Source organism: Chinchilla lanigera, unplaced genomic scaffold (genome assembly GCF_000276665.1).
Source record: "Chinchilla lanigera isolate Chin_1 unplaced genomic scaffold, ChiLan1.0 scaffold00041, whole genome shotgun sequence".
Taxonomy (NCBI): domain Eukaryota; kingdom Metazoa; phylum Chordata; class Mammalia; order Rodentia; family Chinchillidae; genus Chinchilla; species Chinchilla lanigera.
The window spans coordinates 7,880,544-7,888,943 of NW_004955442.1; the positions used below are offsets into that span (position 1 = coordinate 7,880,544).

The 8,400-nt window shown below is 38.5% G+C and overlaps 2 pseudogenes; both read left to right on the forward strand.

Annotated features, from left to right (window-relative positions):
- The first annotated feature begins 547 nt into the window (after window positions 1–547).
- On the forward strand, window positions 548–958 carry LOC102009551 (annotated as a pseudogene).
- Window positions 959–5,925: 4,967 nt separating this feature from the next.
- On the forward strand, window positions 5,926–6,486 carry LOC102009886 (annotated as a pseudogene).
- The last annotated feature ends 1,914 nt before the right edge of the window (window positions 6,487–8,400 follow it).

Consider the following 8,400-nt stretch of genomic DNA (forward strand, 5'->3'; position numbering starts at 1 on the left):
GAAATCAAACTCCCCAGAAACAAAGGCTCCCAGTGCGACTGGGTGAGAGACAGCCATGGGAGACAGCCATGGGAGACAGCCAGGAACAGGGAGCGGGCTAGAAACAGATCCCCTTAGAAGTTTAAACTCAGGTCAGCAAGGACACAGGCCTCAGCCCCTGTGGTGAGAAAGCCAGGCCTAGTTTGAGTTGCGCTCAGAAAAAGCTGAGTGCCTGTAGGCAGTAAGTACTTGAACCCTTGCCCCACTGCCTACATTCAGCACAGATCTAAGGTCTAACTGCCTTCCCTATCTGCTGGTGTGAGCATGGACACATCTGGTGTGGTCATTGCCTGGGATAAAGAGAGGGAAGGACCTTTGGAATAGAGGGTACACCTCACAAACCCACAGGCCATAAGGTCAGGCAGAGAAAACTGAGATTTGCTGGATTCCAAAACTATGGATCTTAGAAGGAAAACACTCATTCAAAAATGCAGAGAAAGGGTTACCTGGAGCAGGGCAAGCATTGCAGCCCATCAGGGCCTGTGGTGGTGAGAGCACAGACTGAAACATGCGGACCAGTGGGGTCCTACTCATCTCTGGCAGCGTTGACCTGCTGTTGTACCCAGGGTCTGATCAGGTCTGCCTCTGCCTTCTTCCTGAGTAGGGCCCAGAAACCATCTAAACTGCTCTCCAACAGCACTCTCCAACTCCAGGTGGCCAGGCGGGACCTCCAGACCAGTGTGGTCTCCTGGGACATTGACACAGTAGCCAAGTTTACTGGCACTGGGGCTTCCACAGTTGGCATGGCTGGGTCTGGGCTGGCATGGGAATGGTGTTTGGCAGCTTGATCATCAGCTATGCCAGGAAGCCGTCTCTCAAGCCACAGTTCTTCCTCTATGCCATCCTGGGCTTCACCTTATCCGAGGCCATGGGGTTCTTCTGCCTGATGGTTGCCTTCCTCATGCTCTTTGCCATGTGAGCACTGCAGGGTAGCCTGCCATGCCTGGTGCAGGGCCCTGAGCTGTACTGTTAAACAACGTTTCTCTAAAAAAAAATAAATCATTTTCTGCTTTTGAACTCATTTTCTTTTTTTTCTTAACCCATTTTTCTTATTCCTCTTTTTCTCTTTTATTCTCCACAGTATTTCTTTCTTCCTCTTTTTAAATCTTCTATTTCTCATTTTTCTGTTATCTTTATCTAATTCTATAAATATCCTTCGGCTCCATTAAAGGACCCATTATTTCACTTTCCTGTCCTCATCTCCCATTGTTTAATTTTTCAAATTTTTCATTTTACATTCTCCTATTCCCTAGCTCCTATATCTTTAACAGTGTAACCATTGAGCTTTATTGATCTTTAAATATTTAGTTAACCCTATGTTACTACTGTTGAAATCTTTGCTATTATAGGTAGAGGTATACTTATCACACTTTGTAGATATTTGCTATATGTCAGTCTTTGGTCTGTTTTAGGGTTTATACTATAATTGTAGATTTCTAAGGTTGAGAGTGATACACTGTTAGTTCTCATGATATGTTGATATACAGTTTGTCTTTGATGATATTACTTTTGCTGATTTACTTGAAATTGTCAGGGTTGCGTAGCTGTTGCTATTAATGGGTTTTCTCTGTATAACAGTATCAGGATTACCTTCCTGACAGTTCATTCCTGGAGAACTGGGTGCTGGGAAAATTACACTGCATATCTCCCCTCTTATTAAAGCAGAGGTGATTGGATCTTGGTAGAGGCAAAGGACTATCACTAGCCATATTCTGAGTGCATCACTGAAAGGTAGACTAACTAAAGAGATCTCCATGCTGGCAACAAAGTGTTTCTACTATAAGTGACCGAATACTTCAGTGTAAAATAAAACAAACAAACACACATTAAACATATGAGAAGACAAGGCAAAAAGATACTTCCCAGAAATCCCAACTACCCCAAAGGAGATGAGAAGAGACAAAAAAGATCACTACATATTGGTTAAGTGAACATTACATCAGAAAGATATAACAAATATAAACATATATGCACCAAACACTGGCATGCATGATTTCATAAAACAAACACTATTGGACATAAAAAATTAGATAAACACCAACACAATTATAAAGGGGGACTTCAATACCCCATTGTCGTAAGTAGATCAACTAGGCGGAAAAATAAACAAAGAAATATTGCAGTTGAACCAAAACTTCAAAAAAAATGGACTTAGTAGATATCTACAGAGTGTTCTACCCAATAAAAATAGAATTCTTCTCAGCAGAAGAGGGGATTCTCTAAAATAGACCACATATAGGGGCTGGGGATTTAGCTCAGCAGCAAAAACGCCTGCCTGGCAAGTGCAAGGTTGTGATTTCGGTTCCTGGTACCAGAGAAAAACCAAAAAAACAAAACAAACAAACAAACAAACAAAAAAAGAAAACAAATAAAATAGACCACATGCTACCTATAAAGCATGTTAAGTGACCAAAATTATCCCATCTATATTATCAGACCATAGTGGAATTAAACTAGAAATCAGCAACAGAAAACACAGAAATTATGCAAACACATAGAAACTAAGGAATATCCTCTTGAATAATTAGTGGGTCGGAGAATAAATTAGACAGCTCCTAGAATCAAATGATAATGCCAGTACAACACACTGGAATCTATGGGCCATAAGGAGAGCAGTCCTAAGAGGAAAGTTTATAGTTGTGAATGCCCACATTAGGAAAACAGAGTGAGCTCAAATAACCCTATGATGTACCTCAAGGTCCTAGAAAAGCAATAATCCCAATCCAAAGCTAATATGAGGAAGGAAATTATAAATATCAGAGTAGAAGTTAATGAAATTGAGACAAAAAATACAGTTAATCAAAGAGCTGGTTCTTTGGAAAAATAAACAAACCCCTAGCAGATCTAAGTAGAGAAAGGAAAGAAAAGATCCAAATCAATGCAGTTAAAAATGAAAAAGTTGAAATCACAACAGACTCTGCTGAAACCTAGATTATTAGTAACTGCTTTAAGAACTTGTAGTCTAATAAAATGGAGAATTAATAAGACATGGATAGATTCCTACATACATATGAACTACCAAAGCTGAACCAAGAAGAAATAAAACCCCTGAATAATTGAGTATCAGATAATGAGATTGAACAAGTAATTAGAAAGTCTACCAACCAAGAAAAGCCCAGGTCTTGATGGGTTCACTCCTCAATTCTACATGAAATTTAGGGAAGAGCTAATGCCAATACTCCTCAAACTCCTGAATGAAATCTAAAGGGAAGTAGTACTCTCAAAGTCATTCCTGGAAGCTAGCATTACCCTGATTCTAAAACCAGAAAAGGACCCAACCAAAAAAACAGAGGCCAATCTCTTTAATGAACATTGACATAAACATCCTCATCAAGACACTGGCAAACAGAATGTAACAAATCATCAAAAATATACATCATGACCAAGTAGAATTCATCCCAGAGATGCAGAGATGGTTCAACATACACAAATAAATAAAAGTAACATATCACATAAACAGAAACAAAGATAAAAAATCACATGATTATCTCAATAGAAGCAGAAAAAGCCTTTGACAATTCCAATATCCATTCACGATAAAAACTCTGAAGAAAATAAGTATGGAAAGGACCTTATCTCAATCTGGTAAAAACCACTTATGACAAACCAATGGCCAATGTCACATTAAATGGGGAGAAGCTGAAAGCTTTCACTCTAAAATCATGAACAAGACGAAGATGTTTGCTAACAGCACTCCTATTCAATATAGTTTTTGGAATATTAGAGGAGCAATCAGGCAAGAGAAGGAAAGAAAAGGGATATGTTTAGGAAAGGAAGAAATCAAATTACCATTATTTGCAGTTGACATGATTCTCCATACAGAAGACCCAAAAAATTCCACCAAAAGATTTCTAAAATTCGATAGCTTAGCAGGATACAAAGTCAACACACAAAAATCAGTAACATTCCCTTACAGAAATAATAAACACTAAGAAAGAAGGTAAGAAAAAAGTACCTTTTACAATAACATTGAGAAAAATTAAATACCTAGGGATTAATCTAACCAAAGAAATGAAAGCCCTCTACAGTGAAAACTACAGTACTATGATAAAGGAGATCAAAGAAGACATAAGAAAATAAAAAGATATTCTCTTTTCCAGATAGGCAGAACCAATCTAGTCAAAATGGACATACTTCCAAAGCTGACACACAGATGTAACTCAGTCCCCGTCAAAATACTAGTAGCTTACCTCACAGAACTAGAGAAAAATATCCTGAAATTTATATGGACCAAAAGAGACCTAGAATAGCAAAAGCCATCCTGAGCAACAAGAGCAAAACTAGAGGCATCACAATCACAGATTTTAAATTATTGGAAAAACCCCCACAAAAACTAGACATGTGGATCAGACATGAGAACAGAGGATGTGTAAACAACTCAAGGCACATTTAAGTACCGGATCTTTGACAAAGGGGACAAAAAATTACATGGAGGAAAGATAACCACTTTAACAAATGGTACTGGGACAATTGGCTACTCACGTGCAGAAGACTGACTCAGGGTCCATACTTCTCAGCATGTACCAAACTAAAATCAAAATGGATGAAAAATCTAAATATTAAAGCAGAAACAATTTGCTGGAAGATGAAAAATTCTTGAAGAAATAGGCATAGGCAAGGACTTTCTGAAAAGAACCCTAATTGCACAAGACATAACAGTAAGAATCAACAAATGCATTCATATCAAATTAAAAAGTTTCTAATACAGCAAAGGAAACAACCAACACAGTGAAGAAACAACCTATAGAATGAGAAAAAAAAAGCTTTGCTACCTATTCCTTGGACACAGGACTAATACATAGAATATATAAAGAACTCAAAAAAATTAGATCCCCCCAGATAAGAGACCCAATCAAAACTGGGCAACTGAAATAAACACACACTTTTCAGGAGAAATACAAATGGCCAATAAATACATGAAAAATGTTTAGCATCTTGGCCCTTAGAGAAATGGAAATTAAAACAACAGTGAGATTCTATTTTACTAAAGAAAGAATGACTATCATCAAGAAATCAAATAACAATCAATGCTGGTGAGGCTGTCAGGAAAAAGGAATGCTTCCTCATTGTTGGTGGAAATGTAAATTAGTACAACCATTAGTACAACCATTCAGGAAAAAGGAATGTTTCCTCATTGTTGGTGGAAATGTAAATTAGTACAACCACTCTAGAAATCAGTATGCAGATTCCAAACAAAACTAAAATTAGCAAGTCCATTTGACTCAAATATTCTCCTTGTAGGTATCTTCTTGAAAGTTAAAGACATCATATTACAGAGATACATGCATACCTATGTTTATAGCTGCACAATTCATAATAGCTAAACCTTGGAAATAGTCTGTGTGTCCATCAAGAGATGAATGGATAAAGAAAATGTGGTATTTACACACACTGGCATATTATTCTGCTATAAAGATGGATAAACAAGTCATTTGTAGAAAAATAGATGCACCTTAAGACCATAATGTTAAGTGAAATAAATCAGACACACAACCTTAAATGCCACATGGTTTCTCTTATATGAGAAATAATATAAATACAAGGTAAAATAAAAAATAAATAGGAACAGCAAGAGGTGGAGGAGGAAGGGGGAGGAGGAAAAAATACAGCCACAAGGAAAGGGAGAGAAAGGGGATGTAAAATGAATTAAGATGTGTTATGTACATGTACCAACTCCTCAGGGTGAATGTAACTATTATGTGCTACATGTACTAATAAAAAATGTAAAAATAAAATTATTATCAGATATTTTATCCATCAATACTACTATGTGTATATACATCACGTTAAGATACTCAATTTTAGTAAACAAACACAAAATACTACTATTATACCGCTAGTCGTCTTTCCATTACTGTAAGAAAAAGTTGACTTCCAGCGAGGAACATGGTAGTGGTCATGCTGCTGTTGGTGGTTCTGCTCTGGCCAGCATCCTGGGGACTGCTCTGAAACTGTTAGGGGAGTTGACGCAGCGGAAATTCCAGGAAAGCTGGCCAGGTCTTCCTAGTCCTCCGTGGGAATCAGTATTAGCAGTATTAGCTGTCCAGGGTCCAGCAACATTTATGGAGCCAGCAAATAATACTAGTGGAAGTAAGAATTCCAGCCTCTTGGATGGTATCTTTTGGATTGCAGCTTCCTAAAACAGATTCAGTATTGAAGTTAACCAACGTAGAAGAGGAGACCCTGGAAATCTTATTAAAGTTAAGAACAATATCGACATTTGTCCTGAATGCTGTCACCTAAAATTGAAACATGTCCTTTGTGGTTTTCGCTATGAGAAAGGGGGCAAGGAGACTACAGATTGGGAAACAAGAAGGGGGCCCTTTTAAAGTGCTCCCCACAGAGACTGTGGCCTTGTTCACAGGAGAGACACAGTCTGCACATGATCAGGGCAAGAGGATCATTGAGCAAGACAGGAAGCAGCCATCCTAGTTCACCCAGAACTGACACTAAAGATATTACAAGGATAGATAACTTCACAGTGAAACATTTCTCCTGCAACAGAGGAAGAGGCTTTTTAAAAATGTTGTTTTTAAATCAATATGAAGCATAATTTATATGCAGTTTTATGTAAGATAATTTGAAGAATATGTGAGTAAACTCTAAAAGTGTTTTAAAAATATACTTGAGACAATCAACTTAAAAAGAATGGTTTGTTCTGGCTCACAGTTTTAGAGGTCTCAGTACAAGGCTGGCTCACACTTTTGGTTTGGGGTCTGTGTCAAGGCAGCACACTTTGGTAGGAGCACAAGGCTGCAAAAGCAGCTCTCTTCATGGTAGCTGGCAAGCAAAGTGAGACAGGGAGAAATCAGTGCCCCTCAGTCCCATTCGTGAGCATTCATCTATTCACCCAAGACCAGCCACCTCTTAAATGTTCCACTGCTCCTCAATAGCAACAAGCTGGAGGTTTTAATACATGGGCCTTGGGGGACAGTCCCAGATAAAAACTGCAGCAGATACCTAAGAAGATCAAAAACAATTCCTTAAAATCGAAACCAAGTTTCCTTAAAATAAAACTAATACCTGCTCAGTGATTAAAGTTCTCCAATTGTCTCACAGAACTATTTAAATTGTTGATTTGTTTGAATAAGGACTCTAACAAAACCCACATGCTGCTTTATGTTTCAAATGGCATTTAACAATGTTTATATAGTCTGCCATCCTTTTATTTGCTTGGTGAGAAACCAGAGTCATTTATCCTGCAGAGCATCATGCATTCTGGATTTGGCTGATTGTGCCCCTGAGATGTGTGATGTGCACACTCCTACCTCACTTCCTGTGATTCCTGTAAACTGGTCGTTGTATCTGGAGGGCTGCTGGAATTCAGGTGTAAGTTTTGGCAAAACTGCTTCATAATTAACACTGCATACTTCTCCTTGTGTCACCCTGGTTCACTAAAGTGATGATATTAAAAGTTACCAGGAAGAAAAAGTAAGTACTCATATAAAAAGCATTTGACTGACAACAAACTTCTCATTAACAACAGCAGAGGGGCTGGGGATTTAGCTCAGTGGCACAGCGCCTGCCTGGCAAGCACGAGGTCATGAGTTTGATTCCCGGTACCGGAAAAAAACAAAAAACAAACAAACCAAAAAAAAAAAAAAAAACAACAGCAGAGACAGGAAGACAACAGTATTTCTAAAGGTCTAATAGGAACATTTGTAGTACAAAGTGTTATATCCAGCTGAACTACCATCCAGAGTGGGTGGAAAAAGACAACTCAGACACACTCAGCAGAGGAGAACCTGACACCCATAGTCTCTAACTGAAAGAAAAAGAAAAGTGAGGAAAGCAAGAAAAATGGTGAGTACAGAAATTGATAAAGTACCAGTAAATTAAACAATCACTTACTGGAAACAGTCAAAATTAGCCTTTATTTGGTTTGATTTTAAAAGTGGGTCTAAAACTCTTGATTAAATACTCATATATCTAGGGTGGGGAATTGCACTTAAAGCATGCTAAGATCTTTTTCTTTTTGGAACAATGACAGAGATATTTTAAAACTTTAGACCTTGTTGAAAAAGCATAAGGTCATGAATGTATACTGATAGGAAAAGGTGAACAAATGTCACAGATCTGCAGCACTCAACAGCTGGCAGGACCACAAGGGGTAATGTTATCTCGAGTTTAGATGAGTCCTGGCATTGTGGTTTATTGTTCCCCCAAAGTTCATGCACTCAGAGGACTATTTCTCCTCTGTGATGCCCCTTTGCCATGTTTCCCTGCTTTGGAACCAGCTGACTATGGACCAAAACTTCTACAAACTATAAGCTAAAATAATCCTTTCCTGGGGCCAGCCCCCTGCCTTGCAGGCACCCGGGAGGAGGGCCCCTGGTGCATGGGAAGCCTCATGGCAGCGTG